At 33.4% G+C, this 17,908-nt stretch overlaps 1 protein-coding gene across 1 annotated transcript in view; it reads right to left on the reverse strand.

Annotated features, from left to right (window-relative positions):
• The window catches only part of Mip (Myoinhibiting peptide precursor), a 64,830-nt gene extending 47,191 nt beyond the window's left edge, over positions 1-17,639 (reverse strand). The window contains exon 1 of the mRNA XM_075304525.1: positions 17,590-17,639. The gene's annotated coding sequence lies outside the window, so the exon portion shown is untranslated. The remainder of the gene's footprint in view (positions 1-17,589) is intronic.
• Between the last annotated feature and the right edge of the window lie 269 nt (positions 17,640-17,908).

The raw sequence follows: 17,908 nt of genomic DNA on the forward strand, positions 1-17,908 counted from the left end.
AAGACGATATAACCATGTCCGTCTGTCTGTCTGTTGTAATCACACTACAGTCTTCAATAATGAAGCAATCGTGCTGAAATTTTGCACACGCTCGTCTTTTGTCAGCAGGCAGGTCAAGTATCGGTCCAGGTTCTGATATAGTCCCCATATAAACCGAGCTCCCGATTTGGGGTCTTGGGCTTATAGAAACAGTAGTTTTTATCCAAATTATCTGAAATTGGAAATCTAGAGGTATTTTGGTACCATAAAGAGGTGTGCCAAAAATGGTGAGTGTCGGTCCATGTTTTGGTATAGCCCCCATATAGACCGATCTCCTGATTTTACTTCTTGGGATTATAGAATCCGTAGTTTTTATCCAATTTGCCTGAAATTGGCAATCTAGAGGTATTGTGGGACCGTTAAGAGGTGTGCCAAAAATGGTGAGTATCGGTCCATGTTTTGATATAGCCCCCATATAGACCGATTTCCGATTTTACTTCTTGAGCTTCTAGAATCCTTAGTTTTTATCCAATTCGCTTGAAATTGGAAATCTAAAGGTATTTTAGAACCATAAAGAGGTGTGTCAAAAATGGCGAGTATCGGTCCGTGTTTTGGTATAGCCCCCATATAGACCGATCTCCTGATTTTACTTCTTGGAATTATAGAATCCGTAATTTTTATCCAATTTGCCTGAAATTGCACATCTAGAGGTATTTTGGGACCACCAAAAGGTGTCCCAAAAATTGTGAGTATCGTCCATGTTTTGGTATAGCCTCCATGTAGACCGATCTCCCGATTTTACTTCTTGGGCTTATAGAAACCGTATTTTTTACCCAATTTGCCTCAAATTGAAAATCTAAAAGTATTTTATATTTGATTCATGGTGGTGGGTATTTAAGATTCGGCCCCGCGGAACTTACTGCTGTATATACTTGTTCTTTAATACGAAGATTCAATATTTCAGTTAAATTAAAAGTTGTTCTTTAAATCAAAAATGTTTTGCTTTACTTCAAAAGAAAATTTCTTTAGTTCAAAGACATAAAACTTTAACAGGGGTACGCAAATATCAAAGATTCGTGTCCTAAATTTAAAGAAAACAATTAGGAACTCGGTGTTTAATTAAAATTTCTTTATTTTCAAGAGATTTGTCCTTAATATTGTGTATTAGGTAAATATTTTTTCAGTGTAACAATAAAATAAAACAAGTAAGGAAAGTCTAAAGTCGGGCGGGACCGACTATATTATTCCCTGCACCACTTTGTAGATCTAAATTTCGATACCACATCCGTCAAATGTGTTGGGTGCTATATATAAAGGTTTGTCCCAAATACATACATTTAAATATCACTCGATCTGGAAGAATATGATAGACTTCTACAAAATCTTTAGACTCAAAATTTAAGTCGGCTAATGCACTAGGGTAGAACACAATGTTAGTAAGGAAAGTCTAAAGTCGGGCGGGGCCGACTATATTATACCCTGCACCACTTTATAGATCTAAATTTTCGAGACCATATCACATCCCTCAAATGTGTTGGGTGCTATATATAAAGGTTTGTCCCAAATACATACATTTAAATATCACTCGATCTAGACAGAATTTGATAGACTTTTACAAAATCTATAGACTCAAAATTTAAGTCAGCTAATGGACTAGGGTGGAACACAATGTTAGTAAAAAACAAGTAAGGAAAGTCTAAAGTCGGGCGGGACCGACTATATTATTCCCTGCACCACTTTGTAGATCTAAATTTCGATACCACATCCGTCAAATGTGTTGGGTGCTATATATAAAGGTTTGTCCCAAATACATACATTTAAATATCACTCGATCTGGAAGAATATGATAGACTTCTACAAAATCTTTAGACTCAAAATTTAAGTCGGCTAATGCACTAGGGTGGAACACAATGTTAGTAAGGAAAGTTTAAAGTCGGGCGGGGCCGACTATATTATACCCTGCACCACTTTATAGATCTAAATTTTCGAGACCATATCACATCCCTCAAATGTGTTGGGTGCTATATATAAAGGTTTGTCCCAAATACATACATTTAAATATCACTCGATCTAGACAGAATTTGATAGACTTTTACAAAATCTATAGACTCAAAATTTAAGTCAGCTAATGGACTAGGGTGGAACACAATGTTAGTAAAAAAATATGGGAAACATTTAAATCTGAAGCAATCTTAAGGAAACTTCGCAAAAGTTTATTTATGATTTATCGCTCGATATATATGTATTAGAAGTTTAAGAAAACTAGAGTCATTTTTTCAACTATTCGACTAAGCAGTGGCGATTTTACAAGGAAAATGTTGGTATTTTGACCATTTTTGTCGAAATCAGAAAAACATATATATGGGAGCTATATCTAAATCTGAACCGATTTCAACCAAATTTGGCACGCATAGCATCAATGCTAATTCTACTCCCTGTGCAAAATTTCAACTAAATCGGAGCAAAAAATTAGCCTCTGTGGTCATATGAGTGTAAATCGGGCGAAAGCTATATATGGGAGCTATATCTAAATCTGAACCGATTTCAACCAAATTTGGCACACATAGCTACAATGCTCATTCTACTCCCTGTGCAAAATTTCAATTAAATCGGAGTAAAAGATTAGCCTCTGTGGTCATATGAGTGTAAATCGGGCGAAAGCTATATATAAGAGCTATATCTAAATCTGAACCGATTTCCACCAAATTTGACACGCATAGCTATAATGCTAATTCTACTCCCTGTGCAAAATTTCAACTAAATCGGAGCAAAAAATTGGCCTCTGTGGTCATATGAGTGTAAATCGGGCGAAAGCTATATATGGGAGCTATATCTAAATCTGAACCGATTTCCACCAAATTTGACACGCATAGCTATAATGCTAATTCTACTCCCTGTGCAAAATTTCAACTAAATCGGAGCAAAAAATTGGCCTCGGCGGACAAAGGAGTGTAAATCGGGCGAAAGCTATATATGGGAGCTATATCTAAATCTGAACCGATTTGGATGATATTTTGCAAGTTTTTCGAGACTCATAAAATATTGGGATGTACGGAATTTGAGGAAGATCGGTTGATATACACGCCAATTATGACCAGATCGGTGAAAAATATATATGGCAGCTATATCTAAATCTGAACCGATTTTTTCCAAAATCAATAGGGATCGTCCTTGAGCCGAAACAGGACCCCATACCAAATTTTAGGACAATCGGACTAAAACTGCGAGCTGTACTTTGCACACAAAAATACATCAACAGACAGACAGACAGACGGACAGACAGACAGGCAGACAGACAGACAGACAGACAGACAGACAGACAGACGGACATCGCTAAATCGACTCAGACTTTAATTCTAAGACGATCGGTATACTAAACGATGGGTCTCAGACTTTTCCTTCTTGGCGTTACATACAAATGCACAAACTTATTATACCCTGTACCACAGTAGTGGTGAAGGGTATAAATATGGGAAACATTTAAATCTGAAGCAATTTTAATGAAACTTCGCAAAAGTTTATTTATGATTTATCGCTCGATATATATGTATTAGAAGTTTAGGAAAATTAGAGTCATTTTTACAACTTTTTGACTAAGCAGTGGCGATTTTACAAGGAAAATATTGGTATTTTGACCATTTTTGTCGAAATCAGAAAAACATATATATGGGAGCTATATCTAAATCTGAACCGATTTCAACCAAATTTGGCACGCATAGCAACAATGCTAATTCTACTCCCTGTGCAAAATTTTAACTAAATCGGAGTTAAAAATTGGCCTCTGTGGTCATATGAGTGTAAATCGGGCGAAAGCTATATATGGGAAATATATCTAAATCTGAATCGATTTCAACCAAATTTGGCACGCATAGCAACAATGCCAATTCTACTCCCTGTGCAAAATTTCAACCAAATTGGGGTAAAACTCTGGCTTCTGGGACCGTATTAGTCCATATCGGGCGAAAGATATATATGGGAGCTACATCTAAATCTGAACCGATTTCAATAAAATTTGGCACACTTGACTATAGTACTAATTGTTCTTCTTGTGCACAATTTTAAGCAAATTAGGTTAAAACTCTGGCTTCTTGGGCCATATAAGTCCATATCGGGCGAAATATATATATGGGAGCTATATCTAAATCTGAACCGATTTATTCCAAAATCAATAGGGATCTATTCTGAGCCAAAACACATACTTATGCCAAATTTGAAGTCGATTGGACTAAAACTGCGACCTAGACTTTGATTACAAAAATGTGTTCACGGACAGACGGACATGGCTATATCGACTCACAGTGTGGAGCAGGGATAAAAATATTGAAGTTATACTTGGATGGTATCCATTAGAACCAATGTTCTATATTCGATTGCTTAAAATGGGGCTTATATTCTTGATTAAAATTACTTCAGATTAAAGAAATTCAATATTACCCCCAAACTTCCTTTACCCAACATTGCTACCTTCAACATCTTGGTAAATTCAGTGTGAAGTCATTTTCTCTTGTATTGCATTTAATTTTTTTTCGGTGTAAAAATATTTACGAAGAAGCTGATTGCTATCACAGTCTTTTAATCAAATTGATTTTAAGTGCGGTCATATATCATTTCTTTATAACAATTTCATTCTCCTTTGGATAGAGCTGCACGGACTGTCTAGGCCATATGCAAGCATTTACATCATCAACATTCACGTGCTCTTGGCCATGAGAAATGGTAGCTATAAAACGGCTGCAATGGATGGTCGAAAATGCTCCGTACAAACATATGTGGCTTATCTTATCGATAATTGTATTGTTCCTACTTCAGTGCCTGCCAACCAATCCTCCTAAGGGAGAAAGTATGGAACAGGGTTACAAAGAAACGAATGGCCTTTTGTTGGCAACTGATGAGCTAGTAGCGATTCCACTTCGAACTCAGTATGCAAAAGGTTGTCAGTCTGGTTATTATTATGACAGACTGTCAGGATCGTCATTTTTATATTCATGGGCTTATATTTATGGCATTGTTTTGTTGACACGCTAAAAGTTTCTGTAATAATTTATACGAGCACTTGTGAAGCGGATCCACACTGTATTAAGTTGGGTTAATTCGTTGGGAACTTAGTCAACTTGTGCACATAAAGAAAATTTAATTAAAATTGAGCCAACGAAATTTGTTGATTGGTATAACGAAAAAAAATTTTCAATAAGATAATGAATGACTCCTTATCTTTAAAATACGAATGTGAGTTTTCCTTAGCATAGAAGTCCGTAAACCTTTTAATGAAGTCGTTTTGTTCTAAGAGTTAGTTGATTTGACATGACAAAAATCCCACTCGGTCACACAAAAATGTCTAACTCGAGATATAATTTGTTCAGTGTAAACTAGTGTAATTAATAATATCAAAGCCTGTATTTGGACGTAAATCGCTTGTGCCCATCAAAAAAGCATCGCCAAAAAAGTAGTGAAAATGTTTTTTTGGATCCGGAAGTAGTGCAAAATTGGCACAGAAGCGATGAATTTAACACGGGCTTGTCATAGGAGGGATATCCACCATTTCAACAGCCATTGCACTGAATTTACATCACTCCTTAAGGTGTGATCCGAATTCAGTGTTTTGGATGTGAATTTAAATCATGAAAATTCTGTTGAACTAAGGTCTAGAGGTGTGCACGTGACACAAAATTATCGTGAGTCACGCTATAACGGTGGCAACGGTGTGAGTTTGCGTAAGCGTGATTAGCGAACCAAATCTCGTGCATGAGTGTAAGTCACGAATATAATAATTTCGTGAGCAGACCCCTCTTTCCCACTGGGCACTCTGGGCACGTGACCAGGGCCCCGCGATAGATAAGGGGCCCCCTGCCAGATATTATGAAAATGTTAATGAGAAAGAGTTAGAAATTGAATTTTCACTGAAAAAAATATTGACCTAATATGGAAGATTATGCAACTTAAATTTTAGGACTCGAAATTTACGCAATGCTAAGGACAAAATTCTTTAAAATAATGACAATTTAATTAAAAGAATGTTTATAATCCTTGCTTCAAAAATTTTTTTCATTAAATTTAGGATACAAATCTTGAAATTTTGCGTCACTGTGTTGTTGAAGTTGTAGATGTTTGAAGTAAGGCAAATGTTCCTTAAAATAAAGAAAAACATTTTTAATTTAAAGAAATCGTCTTTAACTCAACTGACATATTGCATTTTTAAATTTAAGATAAAAATGCTTCAAATATAGGCTAAGACTTATTTTAAGGATTTGCATCTTTGGTTTAAAGTTTTTTTTTAGCATTAAGAAAACAGTTTTTACTCCGAAGTACTTGGCATAATTTGGATTTTGAAACTGGAATTTGTTTGTACATGAATACTTTTATTAATATATCGCAAACAGAGAATAAAAATTCGATGAATGAGATCTGTATCCAATTTTAATTTTATCGATCCTAGATTTAAAGCTAGGGAGGTCCCTAAAAATGTCTTTGTTTTAAAGTAGAAATACAGTTTTGACAAAATTTTCTAAAGAAATAAAATGTTGACAACATTTTCTATAGAAATAAAATGTTGGTAGATTATTTTTGCAGATAATGATCAATTTTTGTGTGAATGCCGATCCGCTATATATACACAGACGAAAAAGACTGTTTTCCATATGTTTGGGTGTAAAAATTATATGTTTGGAACAGAAATTTTTTAACACAATATTTTTAAGTGAAAGCATATAATGTTCATAAACTAGCATAACATGTTTGGGACATATATGTTAATATGTTAGAACATATTATGTTTGAGACATAAAATGTTTCTAAATATAATATGCTTAGATGCAAACATATATTAATTTCGAAATAGCCTATAAACATGTATGTGCTTAGAAAGAGAGACCTAGAGAGTATGTTGCAAGTAAAATAATGGAAGTAACCAATTGGCGCCTTAAAAATATATTCACACAAAGAAAATTTCATTAAAATAAAAAAAAAAATCCCTAAGGTGAAACTTAATATGTTTGAACAATACAAACAATAATTTGTTTGGACCAATCCTGAAAATATATATATGGGTGAAGCAAACGTTGTTTGGGGTATATGTTACAGAAGCGATTTTTTTTTTTGAGGGTGTAACTTTAGAGCGATATTAACCAATTTTTGCATGGCTGTTAACGGCCATATACATACACCACGTACCAAATTTCAAGCGGATCGAATGAATTTTGCTTCTCCAAGAGTCACCGGAGGTCAAATCTGGAGATCGGTTTATATGGGTTATATATAATTATGGACCGATATGGACCAATTTTTCCATGGTTGTTAAAGACCATATACATACACCACGTACCAAATTTCAAGCGGATCGAATGAATTTTGCTCCTCCAAGAGGCTCCGCAAATCTATGGGTCGGTTTATATGGGGGCTATACGTAAAAGTGGTCCGATATGGCCCATTTGCAATAACATCCGACCTACATCAATAACAACTACCTATGCCAAGTTTCAAATCGATAGCTTTATCCGTTCGGAAGTTAGCGTGATTTCAACAGACGGGCGGACGGACATGCTTAGAACGACTCATCATTTCACCAACTCAGAATATATGGGGTCTTAGAGCAATATTTCGATGTGGAATGACAAAAACGGAATGACAAAGTTAATATACCCCCCATCCTATGGTGGATGGTATAAAAACAACTCCTAATATAGTCTATGATATTTTGCGGATGTTGCGGATATTTTTAAATAAAAACAAGTAAGGAAAGTCTAAAGTCGGGCGGGGCCGACTATATTATACCCTGCACCACTTTGTAGATCTAATATTTCGATACCATATCACATCCGTCAAATGTGTTGGGTGCTATATATAAAGGTTTGTCCCAAATACACACATTTAAATATCACTCGATTTGGATAGAATTTGATAGACTTCTACAAAATCTATAGACTCAAAATTTAAGTCGGCTAATGCACTAGGGTGGAACACAATGTTAGTAAAAAAATTTGGGAAACATTTAAATCTGAAGCAATTTTAAGGAGACCTCGCAAAAGTTTATTTATGATTTATCGCTCGATATATATGTATTAGAAGTTTAGGAACATTAGAGTCATTTTTACAAACTTTTCGACTAAGCAATGGCGATTTAACAAGAAAAATGTTGGTATTTTGAACATTTTTGTCGAAATCAGAAAAACATATATATGGGAGCTATATCTAAATTTGAACCTATTTCAATCAAATTTGGCACACATGACTATATTACTAATTGTACTCCTAGTGCAAAATTTCAACCAAATTGGGCCAAAAATCTGGCTTCTGGGGCCATATAAGTCCATATCGTGCGAAAAATATATATGGAAGCTATATCTAAATCTGAGCCGATTTCAATCAACTTATGCACACTTGACTATACTACCAATTGTACTCCTTGTGCAAAAGTTCAAGCTAATCCGGATAAAACTCTGGCTTCTGTGTCCATATAAGTGCATATCGGGCGAAAGATATAAAGGGTGATTCTTTTGAGGTTAGGATTTTCATGCATTAGTATTTGACAGATCACGTGGGATTTCAGACATGGTGTCAAAGAGAAAGATGCTCAGTATGCTTTGACATTTCATCATAGACTTACTAACGAGCCACAACGTCGAATTTTCAGTGAATGGGCCCTAGAAAAGTTGGCAGAAAATCCGCTTTTTTATCGACAAATTTTGTTCAGCGATGAGGCTCATTTCTGGTTGAATGGCTACGTAAATAAGCAAAATTGCCGCATTTGGAGTGAAGAGCAACCAGAAGCCGTTCAAGAACTGCCCATGCATCCCGAAAAATGCACTGTTTGGTGTGGTTTGTACGCTGGTGGAATCATTGGACCGTATTTTTTCAAAGATGCTGTTGGACGCAACGTTACGGTGAATGGCGATCGCTATCGTTCGATGCTAACAAACTTTTTGTTGCCAAAAATGGAAGAACTGAACTTGGTTGACATGTGGTTTCAACAAGATGGCGCTACATGCCACACAGCTCGCGATTCTATGGCCATTTTGAGGGAAAACTTCGGAGAACAATTCATCTCAAGAAATGGACCGGTAAGTTGGCCACCAAGATCATGCGATTTGACGCCTTTAGACTATTTTTTGTGGGGCTACGTCAAGTCTAAAGTCTACAGAAATAAGCCAGCAACTATTCCAGCTTTGGAAGACAACATTTCCGAAGAAATTCGGGCTATTCCGGCCGAAATGCTCGAAAAAGTTGCCCAAAATTGGACTTTCCGAATGGACCACCTAAGACGCAGCCGCGGTCAACATTTAAATGAAATTATTTTCAAAAAGTAAATGTCATGGACCAATCTAACGTTTCAAATAAAGAACCGATGAGATTTTGCAAATTTTATGCGTTTTTTTTAAAAAAAAAGTTATCAAGCTCTTAACAAATCACCCTTTATATGGGAGCTATATCTAAATCTGAATCGATTTCAACCAAATTTGGCACGCATAGCTACAATGCTAAATCTACTCCCTGTGCAAAATTTCAACCAAATTGGACCAAAACTCTGGCTTTTAGGACCATATTAGTCCATATCGGGCGAAAGATATATATGGGAGCTATATCTAAATCTGAACCGATTTCAATCAACTTATGCACACTTGACTATACTACTAATTGTACTCCTAGTGCAAAATTTCAACCAAATTCGGCCAAAAATCTGGCTTCTGGGGCCATATAAGTCCATATCGGGCGAAAAATATATATGGAAGCTATATCTAAATCTGAACCGATTTCAATCAAATTTTGCACACTTGACTACTCGACCAAGTGTTATGTTTGTACAAAATTTCAAGCAAATCTGTATAAAACTCTGGCTGCTGGGCCCATATAAGTGCATATCGGGCGAAAGATATATATGGGAACTATATCTAAATCTGAACCGATTTCTTCGAAAATCAATAGGGTTCTATTCTGACCCAAATTAGGAACATGTGCCAAATTTGAAGGCGATTGGACTTAAATTGCGACCTAGACTTTGATCACAAAAATGTGTTCACAGACAGACGGACGGACGGAGGGACGGACAGACGAACATGGTTATATCGACTCAGGGACCCACCCTGAGCATTATTGCCAAAGACACCATGTGTCTATCTCGTCTCCTTCTGGGTGTTACAAACATATGCACTAACCTATAATACCCTGTTCCACAGTGTGGCGCAGGGTATAATAACATTTTCTACTTGAAAGTGTTTAAATATTGACTTTTAATATTAAAAACCTAGATTTATAGCTTTGTTACTTGAAAAAAATGCGTTGCTAAAAAAATAAATTCACAGTCAACGTCAATGTTAATAACAATAATATTATCAATTTAATCTTAGCTATTTCGACTGTAACCTTGTTTATTTAGAGGGACAATCACAATTTCAAAATATTATCACAATTTCAAAAATTGCCAATTACATTAATGTTTATTTAATTGTCACTTTTTACAACGCTCCCTTCGACTCAGAACCACCGTTACCACTCGTGCCAAAAATAATCTACCAAAAAAAATTTTGAAGAAAAATTTACCAAAAATCTACCAAATTTAAAAAATTATTTTAAAGTTTTTGATCAAAATTTTGCCAAAATTGTATTTTTCTAGAAAAATTTGCTAAAATTTTATTGCTCTAGAAAATTTTGTTAATTTTTTATTTCTCTAGAAACTTATGTGAAAAATAAATTTCTGTGAAAATATTGTCTAAATTTACCTCTAAAGAAACTTTTGTCAAATTTATTTCTATAGAAATAAATTTTTTTCTATAGAAAATTTTGTCAACAATTTTTTTGTCATATTTGTTGTTTTGATTTCAGCTTAACTACAAGAGTAGAGGAAAAGTACGTTTATTTATTTAGGCAAAGCCCTATAGACTGCATGATGGTTGGATGGACGGCCGTTTCGGAATTACCCAAGGTGAATTACATTTGAATCTTCCGAAAAGAAGTTGTTTGATAGTCGGCTTTTGCCTAAATAAATCGTTGTACAAACATTTTTTCTACAGAAAATTTTGTCATAATTTTGTTCCTAAAAAAATTTTGTCTAAGTTTGTCTAAAGAATTTTTTGTCAAAGTTTTTTTTTATAGAATTTTTTGTCCAAATTTTTTTCTATAGAAAACTTTGTCAAATTTGTTTTTCTATAGAACATTTTGTCAAAATTTTATTTCTATAAAAATTTAAGTACATCTTAGTTGAAGAAGAATATTTTTTCCAAAATCTACCATAATATGAAGAATTCTACAAATCTACCAAACAGTAAAAATTTACCATTATTAGTCGAATTCTACCAGCTGTGGCAACCGTGCTCAGAACCCAACTTCATGTGCACTGAATGTTACAAACACTCATCTACAAGGGGTAAAAATTGAGCTAATAAACATCTAATTTGGTGCCATTAATAAACGGTACTAAAATCATGAGCATATTTTTGTTTATTCCTTATGAAAGGATTTTAATTGCTATTGTAAAATAAATACAACTTCATGGCCATAAATATGTCCTAGGGACTGTCAAAAGTATACAAAAACAGTTTTTATAGGCTTGGTGTTAAGCCTAATGAGATGTATATTTTAAAATCATAGGTTCTGTTGAAATATGGATATGCTAATGTCATCACCTATATTTGCTAAACACATTATAATAAAACAAACTACACCCAAAGAAAAAAATACTTTCCTCCGGAACGAAATTTTAGACAAACAAAATTCGTTTTTAATATAAATTAGTTTCTGTAAGAGAAATCAAACCCTAACCTATGACAAACTATGCAAAGATTGCCTCTAATCTTTTTTATTTGGTCTTAAAGAAAATTTGTTTGCTTCAAAAAAAAAAAAAAAAAAAAAACTTTGTCTAAAATGTCGTTCCTCAGAAAAGAAAACTCTGATAGAAATTGCTTTGTAAGAATAACGAATTTTCCATTAAAATTTACCCAATGAAACAATTTCATAAACACAAAAAAAATATTTCTTAATATATTTCTCAATGGTTAGATTGAATTCAATCCTAGACTATTTGCCCTTCTCAACTCCTTTTGAATTTATAATTTTTGCGATTTAATTACAATTCCTAAACAACATAGGGGGTTGTTGTTCAGTTGAAAAAGGCAACTTAATTTTTCTGTATTTTATGGATGGAAGTAACTCCCCTTGAGTAATCTTTTCGTAATTCCATCATAAATGTTCCGATTTCTTTGAAAATCGCGGATGATCCAAATGCTCAAATACAAAGTTTTGTTAAGAACATTAGAAAATTAATTTCTCCGATTGACTTGAAATTGAAAGTATAGGCAACGAAAATTTGGAACTACATTTTTTAATGAATCTCCACGTTCCCAATGTTTTTCACCTGCAAACAAACCATGTGATGAAAAAGGACTCCATGTGATGAAAAAGGACTTTAGGTCCAGTAAGGAGACCTCCTCTGACCTTACACGTTGAAAATGTTTTCCGATTTATTGTTATGTTTGCTTGACAATGTTACAAGCGAGTTATTACACAAAACACAAACATACTTTGCCCCGTAACGAAAATAAAAATATGTTTTAAATTAAAATTAAATTGAAAAGTTTGATAAATTGAAAAAGTTTGGAAGATTTGTGTGTTTATAATAAATTAATTATTAAATAAATTTAAAGCAAGAAGTAAAAAAAAACAGTCAAAATATAACGTGTATAAAAATTTATAACTGGATTAATTAGTTTACAAAGATTGGTAACGAGCAAAAATATATATTTTTTTAATTTCATTGTGGTGTTAGTTTGCTGCAAATTATTAGGTAGATTTTTCCAGAGACGTATGGCATAAACAAAGAAATCCCACCACACCCTAAATTATTGCAAGCGTTTTAAAGTGATGTAATTCAAACTTTTGTACTTGCTTTTAAAGAACATATTTTTTTTTGCGTCAAAAGAAAACTTCGTTTGTCTGAAATTTCGTTCGTCACAAAGAAAAACTCTTCGTTCGGAGTCAAGAAATTTGAAAAACATATGGTAAAAAACGAGTATCTCTGTTTTTGGGACTGTAAAAAGAAGTCTCCTCTTTAAAAGTTTTATCCGGTGTATATTAATGTTTTCCTGATAAGGTTCAAGCGGTTTATATTCAACTAAATGATGCAGCAAAGTTATTATACCCTAACCACATACTGGTCAATTGTTTTCAACTCGAACTTAATGCCCGCTTAAATATTTGAAGGTGTCCGTCAACTCCTTTGCTTTTATACATTTTACTGTTTAATTTTTCTATATTTCCTCCTTTTTATACCCTCCATCATAGGATGGGGGTATATTAACTTTGTCATTCCGTTTGTAACACATCGAAATACAAACGGAATAAAGTATATATATTCTGGGTCGTGGTGAAATTCTGAGTCGATCTAAGCATGTCCGTCCGTCCGTCTGTTGAAATCACGCTAACTTCCGAACGAAACAAGCTATCGACTTGAAACTTGGCACAAGTAGTTGTTATCGATGTAGGTAGGATGGTATTGAAAATGGGCCATATCGGTCCACTTTTACGTATAGCCCCCATATAAAGGGACCCTCAGATTTGGCTTGTGGAGCCTCTAACAGAAGCATATTTCATCCGATCCGGCTGAAATTTGGTACATAGTGTTGGTATATGGTCTCTAACAACCATGCAAAAATTGGTCCACATCGGTCCATACTTATATATAGCCCCCATATAAACCGATCCCCAGATTTGGCTTGCGGAGCCTAAAAGAGAAGCAAATTTCATCCGATCCGGCTGAAATTTGGTACATGGTGTTGGTATATGGTCTCTAACAACCATGCAAAAATTGGTCCACATCGGTCCATACTTATATATAGCCCCCATATAAACCGATCCCCAGATTTGGCTTGCGGAGCCTAAAAGAGAAGCAAATTTCATCCGATCCGGCTGAAATTTGGTACATGGTGTTGGTATATGGTCTCTAACAACCATGCAAAAACTGGTCTATATCGGTCCTTAATTATATATAGCCCCCATATAAACCGATCCCCAGATCCAAAATTTGGTCCATATCGGTTCATAATCATGGTTGCCACTAGAGCCAAAAATAATCTACCAAAATTTTATTTCTATAGAAAATTTTGTCAACATTTTATTTCTAGAGAAAATTTTGTTAAAATTTTATTCGGTTCATAATAAAATTTTCATCATTTTCAAAATTTTATTTCTATAGAAAATTTTGTCAAAATTTTATTTCTATAGAAAATTTTGTTCAAATTTTATTCGATTCATAATCATGGTTGACACTCGAACCACAAATAATCTACCAAGATTTTATTTCTATAGAAAATTTTGTCAAAAGTTTATTTCTATAGAAAATATTGTTAAAATTTTATTTCTGTAGAAATTTTTGTCAAAATTTTCTTTCTATAGAATATTTTGTCAAAATTTTTATTTCTATAGAAAATTTTGTGAAAATTTTATTTCTATAGAAAATTTTGTTAAAATTTTATTTCTGTAGAAAATTTTGTCAACATTTTATGTCTACTTTGTCAAACTGAATTATATACGTATTGGATCGATCTTTTTTGATTTAATATATACCACGTATGGACTTAATCACAATGGACTGAATAGTCTAAGTGAGCCTGAATCTTAATCGGGCTGCCACTTTAACCTACCACGTATGGACTTACATACAATTTAGAAGATGGTGTTAGGAGGTTTTAAGATACCTTGACATCGGCAAGCGTTACCCCAACTTAAATAATTCGATTGTGGATGGCAGTGTTTAGAAGAAGTTTCTACGCAATCCATGATGGAGGGTACATAAGCTTCGGCCTGGTCGAACTTACGGCCCTATATACTTGTTTCATTTTACTGTTCCAACTCTAAAAAGAGTATAGTGCCCTTTCGTTATTTTTATGAAGATCTTCTTATAATTTTTGTATATTTTCCACCGTTTTTTAATTTCCTTTGCCTGAATATTTTGACTTACTCCTCGTACGTTCCGATTTCTTTTAACGAGCCAAGAAAAAAATTGTGCCCATAATGCCAAAATGATAAACAAAACACATGTCCACACATACATAAAATGCTGCTCTCAAGGCGAAAACACATGTTGTTTTTTTTTTCAAATGTCTATTCTCTTGGTTCCTAATATTCAAATTAAATAATATTTAGACTTAAGCATATCAAATTTTTGTCCTCATCATGAAACAGTTTTCCGAAACAACATACAAGTGGTTTCGCAGAAATTGCTCTCTTTTGATTCTCTCGCTGTGTTATGTTGATATCTTTCGTCGACCTTCCCGGTTTCCATCTCTATTTCTTTCTCTATTCTCTCTCTGTCGCTCTCTAAATAAAATATCACAATTTATATATTTTTACATTCACACATATTATTTTTATGAAACATTCATGCCCCAAACATAATATATTCTAACATATTAACATATGTGTCCCAAACATTTAGTGTTAGTTTAGGAACATTATTGTGTTTAAAAATTGTGTTTAAAAATTGTGCCCGAAATACATTTTGTTTATATCGGAAAATATGAAAAACATATTTTTCTAACAGTGCACTTGAAGAGTATCAGAATAGTCAACTTCAATAAGGAAAATTCAACCGCCGCTGTTTGTACTGGAGTATGGGGACCATCCTTCGTTTTAAAACTCATATACTTCAACGATCCTTGAACAAATTTAAAATTTATTTATGTTAGCCCAAATCGACTTATTTGAAGCCACTTGAAAATATACGTCAAGATCAATAAAATCTTTTGATAGACTAAGATGATATTATTATTTTGGCTTTAACTTTTAAGCGCAAAATACTTAAAAATTTAATTCGCAGTAAATGTGAAATTTTATAACAAAGAAGTTTTCAACAGCGCAGCGAAGCGGGTCGCGTTCTGCTTGCATTAATATTTATATTTTTTTTATTGATTAAATTATCCCAATAAATGTTGTGATAGTTGTGAGAAAAATCAGTTGTTTCAATCTTTACAAATAAAGTAGTGACAATGTTTTTTTTGGATCCGGAAGTTGTTCAAAAGTTGTGCAGAAGCGTTGAATTTAATATGAACTTGTCATAAGACGGATGCCCACCAGCCGTTGCGCTGAAATTGCATCACTTCTTAAGGTGTGATCCGAATTCAGTGTTTTGGCTGTGCATTAAAAAATTTTGTGATATTTTGACAAATAGATAATTTTTATAAATTTGTATGATTTTGTATGCATTCCGAAACGTTTGACCTGAAATATTTTCAAAAAATCGCAATTTTCTAGAATGGATTTAACAATTAAAATTACCCATTAAAAATATGAAAAGAGAGTTCTAAAAATTTGAATTTAAAGAACCGAATTCAGCGTTTTGGCTATGAATTAAAAAATTTTGTGATATTTTGCCAAATAGATAATTTTTATACTTTTGTATGATTTGACCTAAAATATTTTCAAAAAATCGCAATTCTCTAGAATGTATTTAGCAGTTAAAATTACCCATTAAAAATATGAAAAAACATAGTTCTAAAAATTTGAATTTAAAGAACCGAATTTAGTGTTTTGGCTGTGAATTTAAAAATTTTGTGATATTATGCCAAATAGATAATTTTTATAAATTTGTATGATTTTTAATGCATTCCGAAACGTTTGATCTGAAGTATTTTCAAAAAATCGTCATTTTCTTGAATGTATTTAGCAGTTAAAATTACCTATTATGAAAATATGAAAAAAGAGAGTTCTAAAAATTTGTATTTAAAGAGCTTTCTGTGTAGTTAAAATAAAATACATCATTTGGAAGTGTTTTTAAATTTGTATTTTCAGAACAAATTCCATATTGTTTTGCAAAACAATATTTAAAAGGAAATTGTAAAAGATAGTTAAAATGCGTATTTTTTCATATTTCATTAAATGAAATTCGAAATATTGAAATATTGAAGTAGCATCACATTCCAAGAACTGATGCGAAATATTTTCAGCGAATGCTTAAATGAATGACATCCCATAAAAAATTCATGGCCTCTGATTTAATTTGTCATCATTTCCGAATCGAAAGAATATTTTCACTTATCTTATGACTGCAATTTTGCATTATAAAATTTTAGTTTAGTTTTATTTACTCAAATCTCTTCAATTTTTCCAACTAAACTGGAAAAGGTTTTTTTGTATAGTTATCTTTTATCTTGTGGCTTGACAGCTCATTCTAACTAGTTCATGCCACATTACACTTGATTAATGGACCAACAAAATAACAAAACACTTAATACAAATTGCAGGTGCTGGTGATAAGGTACATTTACAAAAATGCTGTCATATCTTTTTGCTATAAGTCTTAAGAATATCACTTCAGTTTCAAAAAAAAATATATCACTGAACTATGGATAAAAGTTATATGAATGAAATTAAAGTTATCACATTTCGTATGGACAAGCACTTATTTTGGCCTGCCTTCATTCTTTGACAATATCCATGTACAATGTCCACCGTTAATAATTTAATTTTTAAATAAAATCTAATTAACGCGCAGGTTTCAAATGCTCTATGCTGAACGATGCGCCAGAAGGTTTATTGCACTTGTTGCACACTCTGTTTTCTTTGTGCCCACATGTACCCACTTACACATACAAATACCACTATCCACTATCACTATAACTGGGAACTTACGCGCTCTGTTGTTTGTTTCTTGAATTGGACGATGTGAATTAACCTGTTGATTGACTGTAAATGATTTCCAACAGTGGCGGCATCATTTATTTATACCACAATTGCCAACGATAAAATCTACACTCACGCAGTGTGCTATACGTATACTCTCTGCAGTACGTATACGCCACAACGCACATCCTCATAATCAAGCTTGAGTGTTTTTGGCTAAGAGTGTGTGTGCGTGTGTATGAATGTTTCGATGGGTTGGCATAAGTAGCCTACGAGTAAACACGAGATATTCCAACCACTTAAACGACTGTTAACGAAACATTTTACA

The sequence above is a fragment of the Haematobia irritans genome, chromosome 4, assembly GCF_050003625.1.
Source record: "Haematobia irritans isolate KBUSLIRL chromosome 4, ASM5000362v1, whole genome shotgun sequence".
NCBI classification, from domain to species: Eukaryota; Metazoa; Arthropoda; class Insecta; order Diptera; family Muscidae; genus Haematobia; species Haematobia irritans.